The following is a 27,811-nucleotide window of genomic DNA, read 5'->3' as shown; positions in this document are numbered from 1 at the left end:
GTCTGTCTCTCTCTCTGGTCTCAGTGTCTTTCCAGAAAAAATATAAGTTGCAATTGGAGCATATTTGATTCAGGTAGAATTGATATATACCTGAATCGAATTCTTTCAAAAATTCTGTGAATCGGACTTGAAACAAGAAATTCACTCATCTGTAAATCCCATTATTGGTAATTATTACAAAGTATGGAATTGTTATTAATTCAGCTCTTTGATTTATTATGTAAAACAATGCTTATAACTTGATTACACAGTATGAGGCAGTAAGCAACAGTAGGGTAGATTTCAAAGTCAGGCAGATACTCTCAAGAGTAACCCTACAGTGCACAAGGCTCTGAATCATTCATTTCAATACGATTTTGACCACTGACCGCACTGCATGAATACCTATGCTATTGTGCTTATTTGCTACTACATTAAAATGACTTGATAAACTTGCCTTATGTTCTCCTTAACTTTTATTTTACAGATTTTTTGTTACTATAGCCTGAAGCACAATTCACAGTTCTGCTGGTTGTTATTAAAAGCAGTGTGTGTGTGTGTGTGGGGGGGGAAGGGTTATTATAGACTGACGTCCATGCATCTCGACTGCGTTCTTGCTGGATCACTGGAGGTCTGACTGCTGGGTGTCCGACCGTCTGACAGCTGGGTGTCCAACCATTGTCTATGTCAGTTCCATGACCACTACTGCTCCATTCAGAGAGACGACTCAGCAATACCCTGTTTTTGCCGTCTCTGTGACCCCGAATGGTTGGACCCCAGCGATCCCACACTTAACAGCTTACATGGACTCCTATAATGAAGTGTGATGGTTAGTGTTCAGATTACTGCACAGTACCTGAAAGGATTTTAGCTCTGAAGTCTGCTGAATTATGAAAGCAGCTCTGCCAAGAAGTACTGGCAGTAACTCTGTATCTATATACAATGTTAAATGGTGAATGTTTTTTAAGAGATGTCTATAACAATCAGAATGGCTTAAAAATAAAACAAGCAACACCTAAGTTACTGATCCCTGCCTCTACTTTTCTGACGTAACCATGCTGGTCTGTACTTCCTGGTCCCCTTGGCATTCAAAAAATTACTGCTAAGCCAATCACTAGCTAAGGTTGGACACTGCTGTGGCCAATGATTTGCTAAACAGCTACTTGCTGCAAGTCATGAGAAACCAGGAAGCATAGACCAGCCGCTCAGCCAATCAATGACCTCAGCACTGTTTTTTGACCAAGCCCTATGTTCATTGTTGGCCACACTTGCCTAGAATGTATTCAAGCTCAGCAAACATACAATTTTATTCTTATGTTCAATGAGACCAATTGAAAGGCCTCCAAAATATCAAATGGTGGGTCCAAATGAAACTTCTTAGCACAAGTGGCGGTGTAAGGTTTTATTCAACATGTAATGGTCTTTTTAAAATATGTAGGGACAGTGATTCAAAGTATTTCCTTGCATATTTGATCTGCTGTCAGCTCTGATCGCTGGCAGCAGCACTCGCCTCTATCTTCCTACCGCATCTCTGGTTAGCGCTGGGAAGATAGGGAGGTGAGTATGACTGCAGTGATTAGCACTGACAGTAGGTATACAGGAACATAGTACAATCAATATCAATGCAGCCCGACCCAGCTCCTCTCCCAGTCTTTCTAGGGTTAACTACAGATGCGTTGGGAAGATAGAGTGGAGAACTCCTGTCAGCAATCAGCACTGGCAGCAGATGAAATATGGAGTAAAGATTGGCGCATTAGTTTATTAGTAATATATATTAGACATGTAGGCTGGCAGTGCCTGGGGCAGGGAGAGAGCAGGCAGGCTGAGAGGCCTGTCTCAGCACCATACAGGTAGCCATCTTCAGCGTTCAGTAGATGCTGAAGATGGAATATTTTTACCAGCACTTGGTTTAATAAAAGTTAATATAATTCCCTAATAAAACATATTACAAAACACTTTAAATCACTGTCCCAAAAAAATCTAATAATTTCAAGGATATTCAGCCACATCGTCTAAACAGATGTCTAATCTGCTAAAATGCATGAGTGTCTATCCAGATACATGATTGAGCTGCTGTAAGAATTTTTACCCAAGACCCATTTTAAGCAAAAACATAGATATAATGTGCTAAAAAGCAAACTGTGCCAACAGAATATTTCAATAGCTTTAGATTACAATGCATTTGAAATGTGTTGCTCCTAGTTCTAGAACTGAGCCTGGTGTCAATTTTCAACTGTGACCCTATAGCCATCAGATTGTCCGCCCTGTCATAGTAAAGGAAATAAATGGCCATATGAGATAATTATCTATAGGTAATCAACATAACATGCTAACATTGCCCATAATGTGAACACAAGAGACACAGAGGCACATAAACATTCAGGAGACGTATCGTAGTGATGGAAAGTGGGTGAATAGCATTAATCTCCTCTGGAAATCAGATGACAGAATGAAGTCCTATACACTGCTGAACGCTCCATATGGACAAGACTGGGATCAAAGTAAATTCACTCTCTAAGACAGGTAATCAATTCTGGCAGCAAACAGTCACAAAGACATTTCACTTTCATCGGGACAAGCAGTAGATAGCGTGGTAATGAGATCATATCTTCATATCTCAGATACAGTACAACAGTTTCTACCGTCTAATGATGTAACAAATACAGACTGTGCTTACAGGGTTTGGAAATACCTATTACATGGAATATATCTGCAGTTTAATGAAAATGTTCTTCCATATATTTATATGTACGTACTGTCCTAATCTGCATGCCAAGTTGTCTACTTTCCATCACCAAAATAATTACTGACTGGGAATAAAGTAGGCAAGGACGGGCCTGCTTACTTTATTCACCATCATAGAATGACCATTCATCAGACAGATGACATATTATGGCATCATGGTGACATTATGGTATGGAGGAGGAAGGTAGGAAACAACCTAAGATGTCCAAATCAAAAAACCTAGACATGTCAAGTTTTGGTTGGAAATAGTGGGTGGAAGATCAGCTTTTAGATTCATTCTGAAAGAAAAATTTTAAATTACAGTAGGGCAGATATAAGATGTGCAATCACACCAACTAAACAGCTCTTCAAGAGTCAAATGGGGGACCAATGTAGTAGTTCCCTTTCCCTATTTCTTTTTAGGGTTCTTTTTGAGTTCTACAGTAACTACTAATATGACTGCCCTGACTATTCTCTTGGATTCAATGATAGTAGTCACTGAATAAGTGGAATATTTCTTTTAGTTAGGTGGGTGGCTTTAGTGGTTCAGATTTTATCAGATTTTTCAAGGTCACAAATAATTTGGGATAAAATAGCAAAATAAGTATTACTCCTGTGTTAAATCTCTTGCAGCTCCTTATTGGCCCTCTAGTAGTCCCTGCTGGTCTTGTTTACTTTACTGCACCATGATGTGCCCATCTACCCATCTGACCACTGTAGCCAAGCGTTTGTGTCAGTGGTGAATCGAGACAGGGCACTTACCAGGGGAGTATTGATTATTTCACTTTTTTTGCCAAATCCTCCCAAATTTTTTACTAAGGCTACTTTCACACTAGCGTTTCTTGCGGATCCATCATGGATCTGCAAAAACGCTTCAGTTACAATAATACAACCACATGCATCTGTTATGAACGGATCCACTTGTATTATGTCTTATATAGCCAAGACGGATCCGTCATGAACTCCATTGAAAGTCATTGGGGGACGGATCAGTTTTCTCTGACAAAATAGAAAACGTCCCCATTGACTTACATTGTGTGTCAGGACGGATCCATCTCGCTTCGCATCCCGGACGGACAGAAAAACGCTGCAGGCAGCGTTTTAGTGTCCACCTCCAGAGCGGAATGGTGACTGAACAGGGGCAAACTGATGCATTCTGAGCGGATCCTTTTCCATTCAGAATGCATTAGGGCAAAACGGATCTGTTTTGGAATGCTTGTGAGAGCCCATGACGGATCTCACAAATGGAAAGCCAAAAATGCTAGTGTGAAAGTAGACTTACTCAGAAATTTTTTTTACACCTTTGAGGGAATTTTTTTTGCATGATTGCATTTTACTCATTTTAGGTTAAATATCATTTTTTCAATTTGTCTTGTTAAAAATATTGAGCTTGAGTTCTGTCACAAAAGGTTAACTATTTTTCTAGCTGTGTGAATCTTATTTTCACTTTGTGCCGGTCATCTAATAACCCTTTTCTCTAAATTACTAAAAGGTTATAAACACTTATTTAAGCCACATTCTTCTGAGTAAGATAAGAACTGATGAGTGTTTATAAGTTTAGATATCAGAGATAAGGAGCCTGACAGGTGAGCTGGCTGACTGCGCAGAGTGAAAATACAGATCCTGCTACTAGAGCATTTTAGCTCTGTACAGAGAAAAGTGCTCCACATTTTTGATAAAGATCAATTGAAAAGAAGATTACAATGCAACAATAAAATAATTGCCCCCCAAAGGTGTACATATCCTTTAATCTCTATTAGGGCCTCTTATAGATACCTTAAGATAAAGAGTTCTGCAGTGCCATATATCTACTGGATAGTATAGCATTATTAGGTTGTCATCATAAAGTGACCCTCAAGTGCTCCATAACATTTTCACAATAAATGCATACTGCATAGTTAAAATATCTGGAGATTTCTTTTTAGTTCTTCTGGTGTGGTCCACTATTTCCATGCCCCCTTTTCATTTAAGCAAAATGGTCCCCAGCTTCTAAGACTACCCCATTCACAGTGTGATTTGGTAGTCTAAGACTTCTAAGCCTTCCCCCTGCTCTTGGATGGAAAAAGAAGGGAACTGGGTTTCTTATCTTTACATTCAGCGTTTAATGTGTTTTTATGGAGATCGGGAGAGTTAGTCTCTGGGCAACATTTTGGAAAAAACAGCTGCACAAACAAGTCAATTCACAATTAATAACAATTTTTTTGTATGGTAAAGTCAATAATGTGGAATCGCTTTACTAACCTGTGGATGCATGCAATGCCTACCTGCCTTAATATATCTTTTCATGCATAATTTTAAATGTTAAAAATTGATATCGACATGGGAACATGCCATCACTCAGCTATTGTGTCCCTCAACAACAAACAGTGATTTGTGTAGCTGAAAAGATAATAAATAGCCAGCTTTGGAGACTACTTAGGTCTCTTCATCAGACATGGTACCATGTCTGATTAAGAGATCTTAGCAGTCTTGACAACTTGCTATTTGTTATAATCTTTTTCAGTTGGCCATTATAAGGTATATCGACCCCTGAGGACTGTCAATTTTTATCTACTCTATCTACTAGGTAACACGGTACACAGATTTGTATACTAATTGGTTTTGGAACCTGGGTGCAGCAGAAATGGACACAGTGCTAAACATTTTATCTTCCTGATTTTTACTTAATGAATTGACCTAGCTTTTATTCATACTCCTCACTATATGTATTATAACAATAGAAACATTCTCGGTGAGCTTACCAGCGTTCAATCAGGCACCCAGCACTGAGACCAGCAGGAGAGTTATCTGAAACCAGAGAGTAAACAATGCATTCATTATTCACACATCAGATACACAGAACAAGTTCTCCTTTTGTATTTTTGGATGCGAGTGATACCTCTGGGACATAAAGGGTACAAAACCATAATGATGCAAATGAACAAATTCAACACAGTACTAATCTCAGTAAGCTCCAATTAAAAATGATTAGATGATTAAATGAAAACAATCCAAAACCAAGTCTGAATAGATATTTTCTAATGAGATGTAGCCTGAAATATGACATAGACATTGGGGCATACTGACTAAAGCCGCATTTACACTGCGCTGATGAGCAGGCGATTGTCAGGATGGAAGTGTTCTTTCCCCGGCAATTGCCTTCTCGTTAGTGGAGATGAAGAGCTGTAGCAATGGCTACTGCTATCACTTGTCCTGACAACTGGGAAGTCTAAATGAACTTACACCAAATATATCATGTGGTTCATGCTGGCTGATAAATTTTGTGTTTGGCTTGACAATTTTGTTTAACCTTATACCATCTATTGGCTGACTTATTTTGAGACACTGGCACATCATGGGGACACTATGGGGGCATCTACTGGGGCATTACTGGCACATCATGGGGGAAACTATGGGGGCATTACTGGCACATCATGGGGGACATTATGGGGTCCTCTACTGGGGGCATTACAGGCACATCATGGGGGAAACTATGGGGGCATTACTGGCACATCATGGGGGACACTATGGAGTCCTCTACTGGGGGCATTACTGGCACATCATGGGGGACACTATAGGGGCATCTACTGGAAGAATTACTGGCACATCATGGGGAACACTATGGGGGCATCGACTGGCACATCATGGAGGACACCATGGGGGCATTACAGGCAAATCATGGGGGACACTATGGGGGCATTACTGGCACAGCATGGGAGATACTATGGGGGCATTACTGGCACATAATGGTGAACACTATGGGGGCGTCTACTGGTGGCATTACTGGCACATCATGGGGACACTATTGGGGCATCTACTGGCACATGATGGGGGACACTATGGGGGCATTACTGGCACATCATGGGGGACACTATGGGGGCATCTACTGGCACATCATGGGAGACACTATGGGGCATTACTGGCACATCACGGTGGCATCTACTGGTGGCATTACTGGCACATGATGGGGGACACTATGGGACATTAATGGCACATCACGGGGGCATCTACTGGTGGCATTACTGGCACATCATGGGGGACACTATGGGGGCATCTACTGGCACATCATGGGAGACACTATGGGTGCATTACTGGCACATCATGGGGGGCACTATGGGGGCATCTACTGGCACATCATGGGGGCATCTACTGGCACATTATGGGGACACTATGGAGGCATCTTATACTGGCACATTATGGGGGCACTATGGTGTTGGAGGGGGGAAAGAACACTATAGGGGCATATTATATAGGCACACTATAGGGCACTATGAAGGGACATTTATACTGGTGCATTATGGTGGACACAATGGGGGAATCTTATACTGGCAGATTATGGGGGCACTATGGGGTTGGGGGAGAACACTATGGGAGCATATTATATAGGCACATTATGGGGGCACTATGGGGAAGGGGAGAGGAGCACCATGTGGGCATTTACTGGGGGCATTATTTAAGGGTATTTTATACTTGCACACATTATGAGGGCACTATGTGGACATTAGTTTGGGGCACTAAGAGGCGGAATTTTTTTGTACTGACACAGAAAATGAGCATTTTTGAACTAGTGCACACTATTAGGGTGCATTTTTTTGTACTGGCGCACATTATAAGGGACATTCTATGTACTGGTGCTCATTTTAAGCTGCCAGTTTGCCCCTCACAGTAATAGGGCTCCCCAAAGTCCCACCAATAGTAATACTTCTCTGCACTTAGTATAAATAGTGTCCCTACAGTGCCCCAACAATAATGTCCCCACTGTGTCCATTAAGTAATAATGCTTCCATAGTACCCATAATAGCAAACATGTTCCCCATAGTTTCCCAGTAGTAATTGGGGGACATAATGTTTACACTGTTAGTGTCAGGAGCACTATTTGCTGGGAGCAGTTATTTTAGGGCAGTATGTGCCAATAATTATTGAAGGGAAACTATCTGTGTGGTACTGATATTATCAGGGGGATTATCTGTTTCTGCAGTATAGTATTGGGGAGCACAGCAGGCAAAGTATTGGGGGCACTATCTGTGTGGTAATATTGTTATCAGGGGGATTATCTGTTTCTGTAGTATAGTATTAGGAGCACAGCAGGCACAGCATTGGAGGTGGCAGGATGAGTTGTTCAGAAGGTAGGAGGATGATAGAAAAGTAGGAACCTAAGATTTCTTTTTGTCAAACTGGAGAGAGGAGAGATGGGTGAAAAATCATCATGGTGGTCTTGTCTGAAAGGAGAAGATGAGAAAAGAGAACATCTACATCAAAGGAGACATCACTGGATGTACGAGGTATGTGGCTCTGTATTCTGGATAGCGCTGAATATAGTGTGTATGCAAATATGTTTTTAGTGCTAGGTGCAAAAAATGTATATGGAGTAGGTAAATCTACTGCAAGTGTAGCCTATGTGTAATTTATATACTTTATCTATCATATCTGGTTGTATATCTTATATGTGATTATGTGAGTGTAGTGTCTATATAGTCTATGTATGCATACCTCCAAACCATCCCAGATCTGGCATAACTACTGGCATAACTACTGCCAGCACAATGGAGACTAGGCAGGGTTGGGACATGTACAGATAGACATTGGGTGGAGTTACTGGTGTGGGTCGGCACTTTAAAAAACCTGTTACGGAGCCCTTCGCACGCCGCTGATAGTTTGGCTCCTTAGGCATTTTAAAAGTTTGGTGTAATGTATATATGGTGTATTTAAGTATTTGTGCCATATACATGGTGTATATATATGTAAACATGTGTCGTGTTGTGTAGGGAACCTGTTGTTAAATATTTGAATCCCACCCCTGAATATACATATGAAAAATGTTTTCAACTGTCCCATAACCTGAAAGAGGCTTGCAGACATCTGTATGCTTCGTACCGAAACAATTGAACTGAATTTCTGCAACTAATCTGTCATGTGTGAACAAACACTTAAAGTTCTGATGTTTATCTGCACAAGATCTTAAAGGGAACCTGTCACCTCCAAAACATCCCAAGCTGCCAGCAGTACCTGAGAGTAGCCAGCAGCAGTGGCTGGTGCCCACTGTAACTCTACTCTGCTCACCAGCCTCTCCAGACCTGCTGGTCCTTCCCTCCTCCTTTCTGGCGTGTCCTGCCGCCAGAGTTGAGCCATCCTCTTCTTGCACTCCACAGTCTGCTTCCTGCCAGACCTGTGCCTGACCTTCGTGCGGACCCTTTGCTGCCTGTCCTGACATCAGACTATTTATTGGATTGTTCGTTCTCTGCATGCCCTGACTTCAACCTGACTTTGACTACAATTTTGCCTGACTTAACGGTGCCCCACACCAGTGTCTATGTTAGCTGTGAATCATACAGAGACTATTCCAGAAGATAGCAGCTTGGTGGTTCCCTTGCAGCGAAGACCAGATCCCTGTACAGGGCTTCCTGCCAGTATAACGCCCTTAGGAGTGTCCCAAAGTCAAATTTGTTGGTTGAGACAGTGGTTTGAAACCAACTGCCATAACATCACCTCTGTATTTTGGAGGATAAAGAAGTGATACAATTGAATACTACAGATGATCTGATCTTTCAGTCACTCTTTTTGGCAAGACTGATGAGAGGGAATGGAAGCAACAAGTGATGAGGGTACTGCTGTATGCAAAATCCTATTATTATATCAAGAATATAGAAAACAAATTGGTTAGAAAATGAGATGCTTGGATGGCCTAGGTTATCCAGGCATCCACATATGTTTGAGTCTTAGGCCACAGACTAACCGCTGAAAAAAGCTTCGGCTTAAACCGAAACGTTGGACCATGAGTAACCCTAACTTCTGAGTGATATGAGTCCTGTGCTGACATCAAGCACTGTTACTGAGAGTGCAGGCCTTGGTTTTAAATTGCTTTGGATAATAAAAAAATTTAATAAAAAGGAAAAAGTGAAAAAAATAAAAAGATAATGCCCTTACCAAATTCACTAACAATGATGGGTCACGCCTTTGTGTGAACCTGTCTGGTGCCAAGATGTCATGTGTTCTTCTTTGCCATAGACTTCTACTTATAATGTACCTGTTTCTATGGTATTTAAACCGTTTATTATTTTTTGGCGTTAGATTTCTTTTTTCTTATTGTATTTGCCGCTGCAGGAGTTTATTATTTCTTGTCTATACCTGCCATCTCTGTTATTTAGTCTGAAAGCTGAAAACAATACCATGCATGCTATAAGCATTGGCGCTCATCTCGCCAACCACAGTGCAGCCGCTAGCTGCATGGATTTATGAAAAAAAGAGCAGAAATAGTGAGTGGGCCTAGAAAAAAAATTCATTTTTTATCAGGAAAACAAACACATAATGAATGTAGAAATACAACGCTGAGGATCCTTGCTTGATAACACATTCCATTCGTAGGCTACTGGAAATCTGCACAGTCATACTTATGTCTTATAAATCGGATAAATTTTCTCTATTCAGTCTGCCCCAGCTGGTCATGAGCTAGCTATACGCTCACAGGTAATTTGGCTAATATGACCGATATATACTGTTCATACAAAAAAATCTGATCATCTGTGGTAATGAGGTGAATGTGACCAACCTCTGAGAATCTGGCATTTGGTAAGAAAATTAATTGAGCATGCTTAAAAAGGTTCTTAGTACAACTTTTTGAGCAATAGTGACATACATCCGTGGCCATTGCAAGGCTGCTAAAGTCCCACAAAAAAGAGGGATGGAGAGTGGATTGTACAGTCATCTTCTTCCATAGTTCCATAGTGTTGAATGGAGTGGCAGTACACAAGTCTGATCATCACTCCATCATCTCCAGGGTCTTTGTGACCCCATCATCGGTTGGGGGTTTGGCAGTTGGACCGTCACTAGTTAAGTACTTATCACCTACATTATCCTGTGGTTATGTGATAAGTTCTTATGGTGGTAACCCTATTTAAGTTGGAGGAAACCCCATGTGGTTCCTTCCCACATAGCATTGGTCCCTGACTAATGACTAGTCACATCTGGCTTAAAAACGCTAGCTTTGTGGCTCGCCATAGGAGCCCTTAGTTATGGCCAATTGCACTGGTTACAATATGACAATATTGCCAACATGAAATAACTCTTGGGGGGTACAAAGTGATCACAAGATTGGCTCTATTACTGCACTCTTCTCGGGCTCACTGGTTGTCTCTGACAGCTGGTCACCAGACAAAGTAAACAAAGACCAGGAAGGTCCACCAAATCAGGAATTTTGTATGAATTATAGAAATAACAAGAAGCAGTCAGTGGCATAAGTGTGCCCATAAGATCCTTTCAAATGTTCCATGAATACGTCTTAGAAAGCAAATAACACAGTCCAAGGTCTGCAACGTCTTTTTATATAGATCAAAACGATAAACAATATAACATCCAAGTCTGTTAGAAGTCTCAGGACACCCTTTTATTTCAGAAACAAAAAGGAAAATGAAATATTCAAATACCACAGCAAGTAATGGGTGAGGGGGCCTATGTTTTAGGCTATGTCCGTAACATGGCCACCATCTTGAAAGCCGCCATATTGGATCAAGAGAAAAAATTTCCAATAGGAAGAGGGTCATGTATTATAGCAAAGAAGACATGAAAATTCTCAAGAATCAATTGCTGCAAGCAGATTTGCAATATCTCTTATGGTTCAAAAGTTATCACCACAGAAAGTTCTAAACTTTTGTTGTCCGTTACAGGTAACTGAAGATGAAATCTGTGTTCAGCACCAGGGACAACATATTGAACACGTGAAATAGCTGTGCATCACAAGGAACGTTCCTGGTTGTTGTTGCAACTTTCTTTGTCGATAACTCTTAAACCACAAGAAATAAAAATCTGATTGCAGCAATCGATTTCTGGGAAAATTCTTGTCTTCTTTGATATGCTACATGACCCTCTTCCCTTTGGAAAAATTTGCCCTTGATCCAATATGCTGGCCATGTTCTGGACATAGCCTAAAAGATAGCCCCCCTCACCCATTACTTGCTGGGTTATTTAGATATCTCATTTAGCCTTTTGTTTTTTTAAATAAAGGGGCTTCCTGAGACTTTTGACTCATTACATATATATATATATATATATATATAGTGACATGTGCTGCTGAACTGATTGACAGCCAGGTGAGGTCAAGCACCGGACTGGATCTTAGGTTCCGGTCCTGGCTTTGCCGACACCTTTCTTAAAAGCCAGCTGGACGGCAGCAGGGAGGGAAGGCTTGTGCCTGGATGAATGCTTGTGACCTGTTTGGGGAAAAACAGGTCGACTAAATCCTAGATTTTGCCAACAGGTGCACGCCAAAGGTTAAGTGTGAACACACTCCTGGACTTGGACTCTTTATGCAGAAACTGCAGCATGGTGTGAATGAACACCAGAACTTTCAACTAAGGTGAAGTTGGTTTCTGAGCTGTTAAACCTGCTTGCGTGAATAAAACACTGCAGTTTGATCAAAATCTGTTTTTGGTGCCAGAGCGATTCCCTACAATATATTATATATATATATATTGAACATTGGAATGTGCCATTTGCTTTCTAAGAAGTATCAGGGCATTTAACAGGGGAGTATTTTCTCTTTTGTTATTCTATGCCATTTTTTTCTTCTTTTTACAGTATCAGAAAAGATCATCTGTTATCTAAAACTCTTCACATGCAAGCAGATCCAGAAATGATCCCTACCTGACTTTCTGGCTAATTTACAAAGCTGTTAGGAATTTTTTTGAGAATGATCTTGGTTCACTGGTGAACCTGGAAAATCTATCTCATAAGTCATTTATATTATGTTGCTTACAGGACCTGCACACTAGTTTATTTCCTATATTTATACCGGTATATATATATATATATATATATATATATATATATATTCTTAGTGAATTACTAGAAAAACCTTTGACTTTTTAAAGTTTTCTGGAAGCTAAACTAGGTTTTAAAGTTGTCTGGAGGTCCTGAGAACAGAAGTGGCCTCAGCTGACCCCAAACCTCACTGGGAATTATAGGGCTTTTCAGAGAATTCCTACGTTTATCTTCCCACTTGGTTTAAATTTAGACTACATGTCCCCATGCAGCTTCCTGCAACAGCTTGTAAAATCCTCTATTACTTGTAGAGAGCTATTGCTTGACAAAAAGGTTGAAATTATTACTGGAACATATCAGTAATTAACTTTGTCTCCATGATCTTTATTCAGCCTCACTAATATTTTCTAGTTATTTTAATAATACTGCTTGTTTTAAAAAAAATCTATATTTTAAGCCCTGTCGCACTACTACTACAGATGTCCAGGAGGTGGTCTTTTAATGTTCATTGCCCTGTATGCTGTCCTGCCCCTCCTCTCTGCTCTAGCCGTCTTCCAACTGGAGTACTGTCAGCAGTCTTGAAGGCTCAAAACTACTGACAGACCTTATTTGAAAAGCTGCAATAGTGGCGCACCTTAGCATCTGTACCATAGTCGCAAGCAACACCCAGGCTTCTGGACCTCTACAGGATAACCACGGAACCATGGAACCGTACAAAGCTCTAAACTTGGTTCAGCAAAACCACGGCGGGGTCCGTATGTTATGATTGTAATATAAATGCTACAGTGTGCCCATATTACAACCTTGTAAAGTGGATATAGTCCATTCTTATCACAATGACAGATTTTACACTCCAACAGGTTAAAAGTCCAACTTATATTTATTTTCTTAAAAACATGTCAAAATATTAAAAGTCAGTTTGATTAATTTCTCAGAAAATAAATACATAAACACAATACCTACCAGTCTGGGTGCTAACTAGACACAGCAGTTTTCTCCCCTATGTCCTCGATAACATAGTAGATAAGGCTTACACAGCAAACAGCTTGCAGCTTTCAGACACTGACACTGAATAAGTTTCTCATTTCTGTATTTATTCCACCAAGTAATAAGGCCATCAGCTACACCTGTATTACCTTGGGTTAGGGGAACGTAGTGTACTGGAGTGGGAAGGGAATGGCAAGTCTCACTATCAAACCTACCTGACATTCCATAAAAAAAACAAGTCCATTAAACAATTTGAAAAAGTACCTGAGCAAACTACACTTTGTTTAAACAACCCAACTTTCCTGGACTCTTTTTATCAGAGAGAGAGAGAGGGAGAGTTTTCAACTTTAGCACTTTTTTAGACTATTTTTACCAACTCATGCAGACAAAAAAAGACTAGTCGTACAAGTTACCCAGCTTTCCCAGAAACAGGCATAAAAATAGGTGAAAAAACTATTAAAAGACTTCAACACAACAACTTAAATTTACCATATTGCACTTGGGTATGTTTCAATAGGAGAATTAAATGGGGAAAAATTAGAAAATATATTATTTATAGTCATCATACAGTATGTTGTACTGTTATATTCGTCATATTTTTCAAATTCAGAACCCAAGAGTGCGGCCGATGAATTTTTTATCTTGATGGATTCACGTAGGCCACAGTAATGTTATTACTGCATACACACTAAATAGGTTAAAACTGGGGATAAAAGAACAAGAAAAGGACTTGGGTATTCTGGTTACAAGAGGCAGCAATACTCAATGTAAGGCAGCAGCTGCAAAAGCAAATAAGATAAATAACCTGTGATCCCAATGTAATATTATCCCTTTATAAATCTCTCATAAGGCCACAACTTGAATATGGGATTCAGTTTTGGGATCCATATACAGTACTATAAAGCAGTGGCGTACATAGAGAAGTAAGGGCCCCATAGCAAGTATCAAACCAGGCCCCCAACACAGGACAGAAGGGTTTCTGCCTAAACCCTTTACAATGACCCTTGGGCCATTTTTCCACTGCCTCATTTGCTAAAAGTTGTTCCTTTAGGGCAGGGGTCCTCAAACTACGGCCCGCGGGCCACATGCGGCCCGCCGAGGACACTGATCCGGCCCGCCGGGTGTTTTGGTCGTTTCAGCAGTTCTGTAGGCAGCGGTGGCGGCTGCAAGGCACAGCAGGAGATGAGCGCTGCGCTTCCATTGTGCTCATCTCCATAGTGATCTGTATCGCCGTCCTCAGGACAGCGATACAGATTGCTGTGCTGTGGCAGGGGAGGGAGATGCGTCTCCCTTCCCTGTTCCTCTGATAGGCTGCGGGCCTTGTGCAGTACAGAGCGGGACACAGGCCAGAAGAGGCCTGCATCGCACCGCATTGAAGGAGGTAAGTATGAGTGTTTTTTTTAAATTTTATTAAATCGGCCAATTTTTCGGCCACACTTACTACTGGCACATGATGGGGGGGAGAATTGGCACGTATTACTGGCACATGTGGGGGTGGCAGCAGAGAGGAGACTGGCACATGATGGGGGGGAGAATTGGCACTTATTACTGGCACATGGGGGGGTGGCAGCAGAGAGGAGACTGGCACATGATGCGGGGGGAGAATTGGCACTTATTACTGGCACATGGGGGGGTGGCAGCATAGAGGAGACTGGCAAATGAGTGGGGGGGAGAGGAGAGTGGCATTTTATATGGGGGGCTCTGTGTGGCACTAATATTATCAGTGGTATTATCTGTTTCTGCAGTATAGTATTGGGGAGCTCTGGATCCGCCACTGGTTCTATTCGTCTTGCCGCGCAGGCGCACCTCCTTCGAGACCTGTGAACCTCATGTGCAGCTGCATCACAGGAAGTCCGGAGAAGAAGAAAGGAGAAGGAGACGTTCAGGGGTATGGAAATGTGTTTTTTAGCGAATATTTACTTACCATTTCCTCATCTTGAGTTGATTTTCTGTTTTGGAAGGCTATATAAGCAGGACCACTGTAGTTTCTGTCATCAGCAGCTTCCTTGAACAGCTTAACCACAGCTATGGTCTGGTTGAGACCATATCTCCCACCATTATCTGACCTGTTGAAATACAGACTGGCACCCTGATATTTCATTATCCAAGTCTCTTTGAGGAAGAAATGAGAGCATGCCAACCCAGCCAACTGCCATTTTTCTTTCCATGGGCCAACCATGATACTAAAATAGCATCTTCCTGCTTATATAGTCATTCCAAACCAGAAAGTCAACTCAAGGGTAAAAAAAACAACATTACTGATTAAAGGGGTTTCCTTGATAGAAAAACTTAGATTTGATACACGTTTCCTTTTCAGTGTTCAGACTTAGATACCAATCTGGCCCGTTATATAGGGAAATATAACAGAACCCTGTTTCCTGAGGCGATGTAAGGTATTTCAACAACATATTCAGACACAAACAATATAACAAAGGTTATAAACTGTCATATCTATATAGCCTACAGGTGGCAGTAAACATGTTAACATGTATAACTCCTAACATCCTCCCTTTCTTGTGAAATCAAGTAATATATAACATAAGATGATTGGATAACACAATACATTCCAAAGGTGACAATGTTTTATATAATGTATCTAGCATACAAAATCCTTATATCTTGTTGGTGTCCTAATAACCCTAGTTCTAGTACGTCTTGGTGTGGCAGGAGCTTCACATTGTTGCATATGATCATCCATCCCTGTTTCTTTGGGAGTTGTCTCATCTGGAGATGTACCTGGTGTAATCACTTCACTTATTTCAATGTCAGATTTGTCATCCGCAGTCATCAGAAACTTCCTGTTCCTTCTGTACAACTGTCCATTTGCTTCCACTTTATAAGATCGTGGAGCAACTTTCTCCAAACAAATACCTTGTCGCCAAATTTAATCTGTTGACGACGGCGATGTTGTATTCGCACTGGCTGACCAATGCTTAGTTCGGGAAGTTCCTTGGCTCCTTTATCATAATATGCCTTTGCTTTTTTGCGTCTTTCAGTTAGGTTCTCAACCACTCCTTTTATAACCTTTGGAAACAGCAGTTTCTGAGCAGTCGGAAGTAAAGTCCTGGTCCTTCTTGACATTAGCCGTTGAACAGGACTACTGCTGGTGCCTTCTGATGGGGTATTTCTCCAGTCAAGAACCGCTTTCCAGATATCCTTGTCATCTCGTTTAGCTTTCTTTATGAGTGTTTTTGCTATTTTTACAGTAGCTTCAGCTTTACCGTTGGACTGACTGTGATATGGGGATGATGTAAGATGTTCAAATTCCCACTCTCTACAAAATCGTGCAAACTCTGAGCTGACAAACTGTGGTCCGTTATCTGTAATTACAGAATCAGGGATTCCATGTCTGCTAAAATGTGCTTTGCAATAATCTATAATTGTTTTAGAGGTGGTATCAGAAATCTGAATAATAATCAACAATTATTAAGTAATCTTGTCCTGTTAAGGAAAATAAGTCCATGCCTAGTTTGCTCCAGGGTAGAGTGGGCCATTTGTGAGTCATCAGAGGTTCTTTTGTTTGTTTACGCATATACTCATTGGAGTATTACAGTTGTTTATTGCCTCTATAATCTCTGGGCCCATGTGTGGCCAAAAGATGACATCCTTGGCCTTGCGAAGGCATGCTTCTATTCCTAAGTGGCTAGAATGAGTCCTCGCTATCATTTCTGGGCGCATGTTTTTTGGTATGATGACTCTGTGTCCTTTATACAGAATTCCATTTTGTATGCTTATCTCATCTCTAAAGCCCCAGTAGTCCCTGATACAAATCTGTATTTTTTCTTTCTGGTCTGGCCATCCTGTAAGAACAGTCGTTTTTATTGCTTGCAAGACTTCATCTTGTTCTGTGAACTTCTGAATTTGTTGTAGGCGCAAATCAGACACTCTTAGATATTCTGCAAAGTTTATCTCTTCCAGTTCCTTAGAAAATGCATCCTCTGATTGCATCAAGAAAATCTCATAATCTGGGGTGTCCTTGTCCATTGTTTTGTGAGGTAATGCTGCTCTTGATAAGAAGTCTGCAATATACATTTCTGATCCTTTTTTGTAAACCACATTCAGGTTGTATTTTTGCAACTGTAGCATCATGCGCTGTAGACGTTTTGGTGCTACTAGGAGAGGTTTTTTAAAAACTCCTAACAAACCCCGTCAGGGACTGAGCTGGTCTGCATAGAAGAGCCTGCAAGAGGTAAGTGTCCACGTCGGGAGCAGAGACCTGCAAGTGGGGGTTCATACACTGTGTGTGCGTGTGTATATATATATATATATATATACACACACACGCATATTGGTATTTTACTAATAGCAATTTGGAATCCCTAGGAAACAATGACGTCAAGAAAAAGAACCCGCACCTATATAGAGAACAGAGCCCTGAAAGTGAAGGGGGGCGCACTGCGCATGCACAGCTGCCCTCCATTCATTTCTTTGGGGCTGCCAAAAATAGCCGAGCGCTGGCTCGGCTATTTCCGTCGGCCTCATAGAAATGAATGGGAGCATGGGCAGTGCATGCGCGGTACGCTCCCATTCACTTTCGGGGCTCCGTTCTCTATATAGGTGCGGGTCCCAGCGGTGGGACCCGCACCTAACGATATGCCCCCATTGTCCAAGATGGGAATACCCCTTTAAACTATAGTCTGGCCCTCCAACGGTCTGAGGGACAGTGAACTGGCCCCCTGATCCTAACTGGGCCCCCTCTTGTCCTGGGCCCCATAGCAGTCGTATGGTCTGCTGCTATGGTACTTACGCCCCTGCTATAAAGGATACAGGAGAGCTAAAAAGGGTTCCGAGACCAGTTGAAACGGGAAGTAAGGTCTCTCTTAGACCATTGTTTTGGTCCGCATCCAAACCTCAGTTTTGGCGGCTCGGATGCGTACCCATTCACTTCAATGGGGCAGCAAAAGATGCGGACAGCGTGCTGTCCGCATCCGTTGCTCCATTCCGTGGTCCGCAAAAAAAATATAACCTGTCCTATTCTTGTCCGCGTTTTGCGGACAAGAATAGGCAGTTATATTAATGGCGGACCGCAAAACACACAACGGTCGTGTGCATGTGGCCTTATATTTAGAGACTTAAAAACTGAGCTTTTACAACTTGGAAAAAGAGACGCATTAGAGGTGATCTCATTTACATGTATAAATCTGATTGTAAAGCGCTGCGGAATATGTTGGCGCTATATAAATAAAAATTATTATTATAAATACATGTGTGGTCAGTACAAGGGACTGTCACATAAATTATTCATTCCAAGGACTTACAAAGGATTATGGGACATCTTTACATGGAAAGGAAAGATGATTTATAGACATATCCTATAGGAAAGGATTCTTTACAGTTAGAGGAATCAGGCCATGGAATATCCTCCCACAAGAGGTAGTAATGGCAGATACTATGTGCTTATCTAATAGCATTGATGGTTATAATAAACAATACTGCATCATTTATATAAGAAAGGCTGAACTTGACAGACCTGTATCATTCAATCTATGTAACTATTAATGTAATTATGTAAGCCGACATTTCAGGGCTGTATAGAGCTGAGCAACAAAGCTATTCCAGGAGCTCATATACGAATCATAAGCCTCCACCACCATAACCCCCGAGGACAAGGAATGATTCACACTGTTCACAGCATCCACCCTGAGAGAGACGCTTTAACCTACACAGGCTGAACCCGAGCACTGACACGCGCAGAACAGGACGGAGCAAGTGATGATCGAGCATGCTCGGCCAAACACCTGTTCGGCTCCAGCATCTCGATGCTCGGCACATGGCGGTATTTGGCTGAATATCGCATGTGCTCGAGCGCAAGGCTCGAGTCGCTGCCCTGCACGTTTCTTGGCTGCTACGCAGCCAATAAATGTGTAGGTAAGTACTGTCCTCACTCTAATGCCGTGGCCATGTTGGCTGATGGCATTACAGTGATTGGCTGGCTGGAACCCATCATCGGGTGCTATATAGCACCCGATGACGTATGTTCGGCTCATTCTTAGTCAGGGAGAGCTGTGCTAAGGAAGGGACAGGCAGTGTAGGGAATGATTTAAGAATATTATTACCACCAAAAGTTTTCAGAGACCCAAAAGTCTTTTTAAGGACTATTGTGTGTGGCCTCCAGTGTAACGTGTGCGCATCCCCAAAAAATCTGTGACATCCAGTGTACTTTTTCCGTAGATGGTGTCCGCTGCGGACAGTGACATTAGCTGCGCCACATCTCCAGTGTAACGTGTGCGCATCCCAAAAATATATGCGACATACAGTGTACTTTTTCCGTAGACAGTGTCCGCTGCGGACAGTGACATGACCAGCTCCACATCTGCGTGCTCCACGTTAGGCGTGCTCTTAAAAAATGTATCTGTGACATACAGTGTACTTTTTTTGTGTAGACGATGCGTACAGTGACATTACCGGTGGTACCTCTTCTGTATAACGTTTCGTCATCCCAAATACCTGTGACATTCCTGTAATTTTTCATTAGCCGCTGGTGACAGCATTGACATTATCTGCGGAATATCTTCTGTGTGATGTTTCTACATCCAAAATACCTTTTTAAATTTGTTTGCGCATACAGTTCCAAATCCTACACTACTGTACATGCGACAGACTTTCAATCATATATAACATTTAATATGAAGAAGGCGAGCAGTAAGGGACGGGGCAGTGGCTGTGATGCTTATGGTGCACGTAGAGGCCCTGGCCCTGGCCGCGGTATAACTGTGTCTGCTGCCAGAGCACAAGAAAAACAATCATCCACGTTACCTAGCTTCATGTCCCAGTTTGCAGGGCGACGCAGGACACCACTTTTGAAGTCAGACCAGTGCGACCAGGTGGTCGGTTGGATTGCAGCAGATAATGCTTCCAGTCAGTTAAGCACAACCCTGTTTTCCACCAAGTCCAATCTCAGTAGCCAAGAGTCTGCTCAACCCAATCATCACCCTGATCCTCCTTCCTCCCACCATAGAGAGTCTGGGCAAACAAGTGATCCCACACTCGGATATTCCGATGATCTCTTGATTTGGCCCTCTCGCAACTGTTCCCCGAAGCACCCTCTTGCGGAAATCTCCCTTGCCAACTGGTAGGTGTTCCGCAGTCTGGCGCTTTTTGGAGGAAAGTGTGGATGACAAAAGAATTGTAATTTTCAAACTGTGCCAAACAAAAATTAGCCGTGGCATGAACACTAGCAACCTCACCACCCCCAGCATGATCCACCACATGGCATCAAAGCACTGTAATAGGTGGGCTGAACGCCTGTGTCTGCAGGTCACACCACTGCCTCCTCTTCCCCTGTGTTACGTGCTGGCCAATCCCCTGTCGAAGGCGCAGGCCCGGAAGCCTCCCGCCCTGCACCTGGACTTTCGCAAGCACCATCAGCGACCACATCCACTTCCGTGTCCCAGCACAGCGTACAAATGTCCTTACCCCAGGTATTTGAACGCAAGCGCAAATACCCAGCCACCCATCCACAGGCCATAGCACTAAATGCGCAGCTTTCCAAATTACTGGCCCTGGAAATAGAAATGTCATTTAGGCTTGTGGACACTGAGGCCTTCCGCAGCCTTATGTTGGCGGCCGTCCCGCATTACGCAGTCCCCAGTCACCACTATTTTTTAAGGTGTGTCCCGTAACATCACACGTGCTATGACCAACGCAGTTACTGGAAAGGTCCACTTAACCATGGACACATGGACAAGTGCATTCGGCCAGGGACGCTACATTTCCCTGATGGCACACTGGGTGAATGTTGTGGAGGCCGGGAGCTAGTCTTACCCTGGGATGGCACAGGTGCTACAGACGCCAAGGATTGCGGGCCCTACGTCGATCAGGGTTTCCACCAGCACCTACATTAGTGGCTCCAACCCCCACTTCTCCTCCTCTGCTTCCTCCTACACTTCCACCTCTGAATTATCTGCATGCAGCACAAGTCAGTCATCAGTCGGTACAAACAGCACACCGCCACTGAGCTGTGGCAGGGGATAAGAGACCAGACTAAGCTGTGGCTCTCGCCACTCAACCTAGAACCAGGCATGGTTGTGTCTGATAATGGCCGTAACTTGGTGGCGGTTTTGAAGCTTGGCTAGCTCACACACATCCCATGCCTAGCCCACGTCTTAAACTTAGTGGTTCAGCGGTTTCTCAAAACCGACCCCAATTTGCCTGAGCTACTGGTGAATGTGCGCCGTGTGTGTGCCCATTTCCCCAAGTCATCGACAGCTTCAGCCGGTCTGTCAACACTGCAACAGCGCTTGAAATTGCCAGCTCACTGGCTGTTGTGCAACGTGAGCACGCGCTGGAACTCGACGTTCCACATGTTGGCCAGGCTTTGTGAGCAGCAGAGGGCAGTAGTGGAATACCAGCTGCAACATGGTCGTCGCCTTTCCAGTCATCTTCTGCTATTTACAAGCGAGGAGTGGGCATGGATGACCTCTGTGAGGTTTTAAGAAACTTTGAGGAGTCAACACAGATGTTGAGCGGCAATAACGCTATTATCAGCATAAACATCCCACTTCTGTGTCTACTCAAACGCTCGCTGCTCACAATTAAGGACGACTCTTTGCATGTGAAAGAGGTGGAAATGGGGGAAGACATTACACATGGTGATAACCAGACCACCCTCAGTTTGTCTTCTCAGTGCGAATTGAACGATGAAGCGGAGGAGGAGCATGAGACGGTTGCCTCCGCTACAGAGGGTAGTACCCATGGAAGTTTAAGTCCATCTGTTCAGTGTGGGTGGGCAGAAGAGGAGGGAGAGGATGAGCAGATTGAGAGTGATCCTCCTGATGACGACAGTGAAGTCTTGCCTGTTGGTACTCTGGCACACATGGCTGACTTCATGTTAGGCTGCCTTTCCCGCGACCCACGCGTTATATGCATTTTAGACAACGCGGATCTTCTCAACCCCCGCTACAAAGAGAACTTCTCATCTCTCATTCCAGTGGTGGAGAGGACGAGCAAAACAGTGCAATACCAGAAGATCCTTGTTGAAAAATTGCTCCAAAAATTTCCATCTGACAACGCTGGCAGCAGAGTCTGTAGTTCCTTGGCCAACCGAGGAGGGGAGACAAGGGGAACACACAGCAGTTCCAACAGAAGCAGGGCAACACTCTCCAAAGCCTTGGACAGTTTTATGACACCCCACCAGCACCCTCACCCTGATGCGCGGCCTAATGTCGCAAGGAGGGAAAAATTTTGGAAGATGGTGAAGGAGTACATAGCAGACCGTGCCAGCATCTTCAATGATCCCTCAGTGCCTTACAACTACTGGGTGTCCAAGCTGGACATGTGGCACGAACTGGCGCTCTACGCCTTGGAGATGCTGGCCTGCCCTGCTGCCAGCGTTTCGTCTGAGCGGGTATTTAGTGCTGCTGGTGGCATTATAACAGATAAGCGTATCCGCCTGTCAACTGAAAATGCTGACAGGTTGACTCTTATAAAAATGAACAAGGCTTGGATTGACCATGACTTCTCGACTCCACCAGAGGAAAGCTGATGAACATAAAGGCACTTTAAATGTGTTGTTTATAATGTACTGAATACACTGTATACCCATGCACCCCTTCCACCACAAACAAGGGTATATGGTTGAATCTTCCTTTTCTCATCCTCCTACTCCTCTTCCGTCATATCAACATGCTTATTGGTCGCATATAATGCCCTCGCATATATGCCCTTCGCATATAATGTTTTACAAGGTCAGCTCACCTGAAGCCCTCGCATAATTTTTTTTTTACAGGGTCAGCTCACCTGCAGTCCCACGCATATAATGTTTTACAGGGTCAGCTCACCTGCAGGCCCTCGCATATAATTTTTTAGAGGGTCAGCTACAAGTCCAGTCTCACTATCCAAGAGTCTGGTCAACACAATCCTCACCGCAGAGGGTCGTGTAACTAGTTATCACGGAGGAGTCTCGTTCATTATCGGAATTAACCATACAAATCGCTCCACCAACTAAGAACGTCCATGCACCACCACTCACAGAACTGAGAAAGAGCTATCAATTTGTCAATCCTTTCCATGTCCGGGCCGGGTGAGGTTTCCCGTGTTGAGTCAAATTAAGCTGCATGCTCTAATCCTGGTGGTGCCCTTCAGTCAATTCCTTTAAGTTTCAGCTTTGCAACTATACTCCCCCCGGAACCCAAAGACTTTGGTTTCCCGGAAGCTGCTCGGCGAGTCATGGGGATAAGGCCGCCGGATCGCCGGTCGTCATCGTTTATGGTCGGAACTATGACGGTATTTGATCATCTTCGAACCTTAGACTTTCATTTTTTGATTAATGAAAACATTCTTGGCAAATACTTTCGCTTGCGCCAGTCCAAGAATTTCACCTCTAGTGGCACAATACAGATTCCCTCTTAATCATGGCCCCAGTTCTGAAAACCAACAAAATAGAACCGGAGTCCTATTCCATTATTCCTAGCTAAAGTATTCAGGCGACTCAGCCTACTTTGAACACTGTAAATTTTTTCAATGGTCAGCTAAGCAGCAGGAACTCTCCCATAATTTTTTAAATGGTCACCTCAGCAGCAGGCCCTCAACCATAATGTTTTAGAGGGTCAGCTCTGCAGCAGTCCATCGCATATAATTTTTTAGAGGGTCAGATCACCAGCAGGCCCTCGCATATAATGTTTTAGAGGGTCAGCTCACCTGCAGGCCCTCACCTACAATCTTTTAGAGGGTCAGCTCACCAGCAGGCCCTCACCTACAATCTTTTACAGGGTCAACTCACTTGAAGGCCCTCACCTAATTATACCTAATAGGTAATTTGCGCGCATGCTGCCTTGCTTGAAAGGTAGCCATAGCTGTTTCTCAGGCTCCCTCTCTGGAATCAAACCCTGATTCCCTGTTACCCATGGTTACGTGAAAATAACATCGAAAGTTGATAGGGCAGACATCCGAATGGATCGTCACCGTCACGGGCAGCAGGCCCTCGCCCATAATGTTTTAGATGGTTAGATGAGCAGGCCCTTGCTCCTAATGTTTTTGAGGATCACCAGCAGGCCATCAATCATAATTTTTCAAGGCTGTGTATGATGCCCTCCTTTATGTGTAACAAAGGGTGTATTGTAGTGCCGATTCCTTGTAATTTTTGGCAGCCCTTTAACTTAGCGCATAGGATTTATGTGTAGTAGTCCCACCACCTGAACAATTGTACCACAATGTGAATGAGGCCCTCCTTTATGTGATATACAGGTTGTATCGGAGTGCCTCTTCCTTGTAAATTTTGGCAGCATTTGCACTTTATATACAAGTAAATATACAGGAAAGAATGTTTCCTAACAATTTTTCATCTAAAATTGATTTTATCTTCGGTTTTGTGCGTATTATTGTCAGTCTGTAAAAGTACTACTCAGACAACATCGTTCCCAGCAGCGACCTGGGAGTCCAAGATGCATCCAGACATCCTCCCCATGCTGTTCCCGAACCATTTCGGTGGTGTTTCCATCAATTTCTGACCTTTTCCTATGAACCAGACACCCTCCCCTCTTCAGAGCAGGGGGTGCCTGGTTTAATGCTAGGGTTCTCCCATTGACTTCCATTGTGCTGGTGTGCTCGGTAGAGCACCTGAGCATCCTGAGGTGTTCTACTCGAGCACCCGATGTGTTCGGCCCGAGCCCCCGAGCACTATGGTGCTTGATCAACACTAGACAGAGCTGATCATTGGACGGCACTGGAGAACTGATTTCTTTATATCACTCTGCTAATTAAAGACAAGCCATCTCTGGGAGATGCAATGCAGTCTGCATTATTGATCTCTGTCTGACTGAATTAAGCATTACAAGGAATAAAGGAAAATAATGAAAAGATGTAATTATTCAATATAGCCCTTCAGACTAAACAAGTTTGGGTGGCTGGCTGATAACAGGCCTGACGCCAAGGAAAGACAAGGTCATATCTCCAGGATCCTCCAAAGATTTTACAGCAGAAGGGCTGGTAGTAATTATGGGTATGCACCCATAGCATTTACCCTCCACATTATATAAAGGAATATAGCTGCATGGACTGTGAAATAACAATTCCTGTCTTTCTCTTAAAGGGGTAATATCATGATTAATGTCAAAATGAAAATCATATAGTACATGCCAATATTTTTCTAATAAAGCTACAACCAGCCCTGTAGCTCACATGGATCCAGGGATCTCCCCATTCATTGCTCCAATTATTCTGCTAGATTTATTTCAAGTTGGTAGCTCAGGAGTGTGTCCTTTTTTTTGCTGCAGCTCTCTGCCTATCACAGATCAGGGGTGTATGTGCTTTCTCAGGGGATGTGTCCTTTCTGCTGCAGCTCTCTGTCTGTAACTGTCACAGCTTCTAACAGTAGATCTGTCTGTGTTATGGAAGTGAGCATGTGTGACCACTTCAGCAATGCTACTGAGGTGGGCAGAGAAATAAGGAAAAGAGCAAACAGCAGTTGGCACAAGACAGATTATTGAATAACTCAGTGGCTATACTAAGTTTTTAGTTACAAGAAATTTCAAGTATTTGGGTCCAGGTACTGGTTTAAAAAATGAAGAATATTTAATTCAGTGGTTATATTTATGGAAAATAAATGGTCTCTCTCCCAGTAGGTTTCTTTGATAGTTGTAATACCTTTGTACATAAGGGTGACCACAAAAGTACTGATATGACTCCAGGTTGGCCCATGGGATCAACCTGATGTCACCTAAAATGTACCTAGCATGAAACAGCCAACACTGCATGCAAATTGGTGAGGTAGGGTAGAATATTATTAAGCCATAAATTAAAGTGGTGGGTATTTATTTGTCCAATGATTCACCTTGACCATCACTATCCATTTGTTTGTATCGGTCTCCAATCCTGCAAATTAAATCTCATAATAAATCTCAGGATATACAAATGTTCACCAAAATTGCAATGCCGGCCAGTTTCCAAAGGCAAAATTGAAATAAATGTCCTCTTGACGATAAACTATTGCTATAACGACAAAATATTCACTGCAAGACACAATGTTACCTTGTGTGTTAACCTGCAAACACGTAATGTGCACTATAAATGTTATATCATCTCCAGTTATTGTATGCAAATTGAGCAGAGAAACAAACATGACACACTAATAATAGTCTTGGTTTCTGGGTGTGTAAACTGTAAGTAACTGACTGATCCCAGGTAGTGGTGCAATATTGTCTGATTAGTGTGAAAAGCTTCAGTAGATGTGGCTACAAAAGTCACAAATTTGCTGACACATATTCCCAACATCAATACTAAATTTACAAGTATGTATGCATAAAATGGGTCTCAATGGACGGTGGACATATTTTAGGGATCGGGACTTTAGAATCCATGGGATGCATACAAATATGGCACTTTGCCAAAAACCTTAAAGGGTCAATAAGTTTAAAAAAAAACTTTTTCTATATCATAGAGATCTAAAAAAAAATTTGATTGGCAATTTCTTCTCCTGGCCCCATTCATACATATTGCAGCCAAATGGCGAACGGATACCCTTTTAATATCAGAAGTTACACACCACGTGGATAGAATGGCAATATATGAGAAAGTTGCAGCAATGCAGGGATACACAGTTGATTTATATTTGAAACTATGGCAACCGTGGCTGTCCTCCTCCTCTTCTTCACATCGAACTGTTATTTTGTAATTCTGCCCAGGGGCGTCAACATCTAGAGTAATAATTTAGCTATGCTTTGACCACTCCTGTGACTCCTACAGTTATACATGATCAGTACATTTTAATTCTTACACACTATGGATTAGTTTTGGTTCTTTATTTGGTTTTGACTGTATGTACATGTGTCTGTATTTTATAATGCCTCCTGCATGAGGCTCCTTTACTGTTAAAGTATTGTGACTTATCGGATTGTCCTTTTCCTTCAATAATATTTTTGAAACATAAAAAATTTTGACTGGCGAGTGCTGAGACCTCCAACCATCGCTAGAATAAGAAGAGATCACTCCCTCTCTCCTTGCTACAGGGGACAGAATCGAGACAGGCCATAGACTTTCTATTGAGTCCATCTGGCTTCCTCTCCTGCAGCGAGGACAGAGAGGGTAAATTGTGAGCACTTCTCTCTCCTCGTTCTAACAATCCTTGGAGGTCTCGGCACTCAGACGCCCACCGATCAAAACTTGTGTCTCTATGACACAATAAAAGTTCTCAAAATATATTGACCCTTTAATGCAGTTACCATCACCATTAGCAATGTCGGGAAAGTGTTTATATAAAGTAATTGTGCACCATTTAATATCTCATATAAACAGGTTAGGAGATAGAATAAATGGGGCTTCTGGTGCTGAGCCTTCTATTGATTGCTAAGATAAGAGACCTATTCTAAATTGGCCTTGCATCTCTCAAGAGTGAGTAGAGAGAGGTAAGAGGCCTGCTGTTCTGATGACTACCACAAAATGAGAGAATGTTGCC

General features: G+C 42.7%; 1 protein-coding gene across 7 annotated transcripts in view; it reads right to left on the bottom strand.

Annotated features, from left to right (window-relative positions):
• MAP2 (microtubule associated protein 2) overlaps nucleotides 1-27,811 on the bottom strand; it is a 258,280-nt gene that overhangs the window by 204,370 nt on the left and 26,099 nt on the right. For all 7 annotated transcript variants that reach the window (XM_040441562.1, XM_040441559.1, XM_040441560.1 and 4 more), the window contains exon 2: nucleotides 5,445-5,490. The gene's annotated coding sequence lies outside the window, so the exon portion shown is untranslated. The remainder of the gene's footprint in view (nucleotides 1-5,444; nucleotides 5,491-27,811) is intronic.

This window comes from Bufo bufo, chromosome 7 (genome assembly GCF_905171765.1).
Source record: "Bufo bufo chromosome 7, aBufBuf1.1, whole genome shotgun sequence".
Taxonomy (NCBI): Eukaryota; Metazoa; Chordata; class Amphibia; order Anura; family Bufonidae; genus Bufo; species Bufo bufo.
This window is presented reverse-complemented; position numbering and strand designations above follow the sequence as displayed.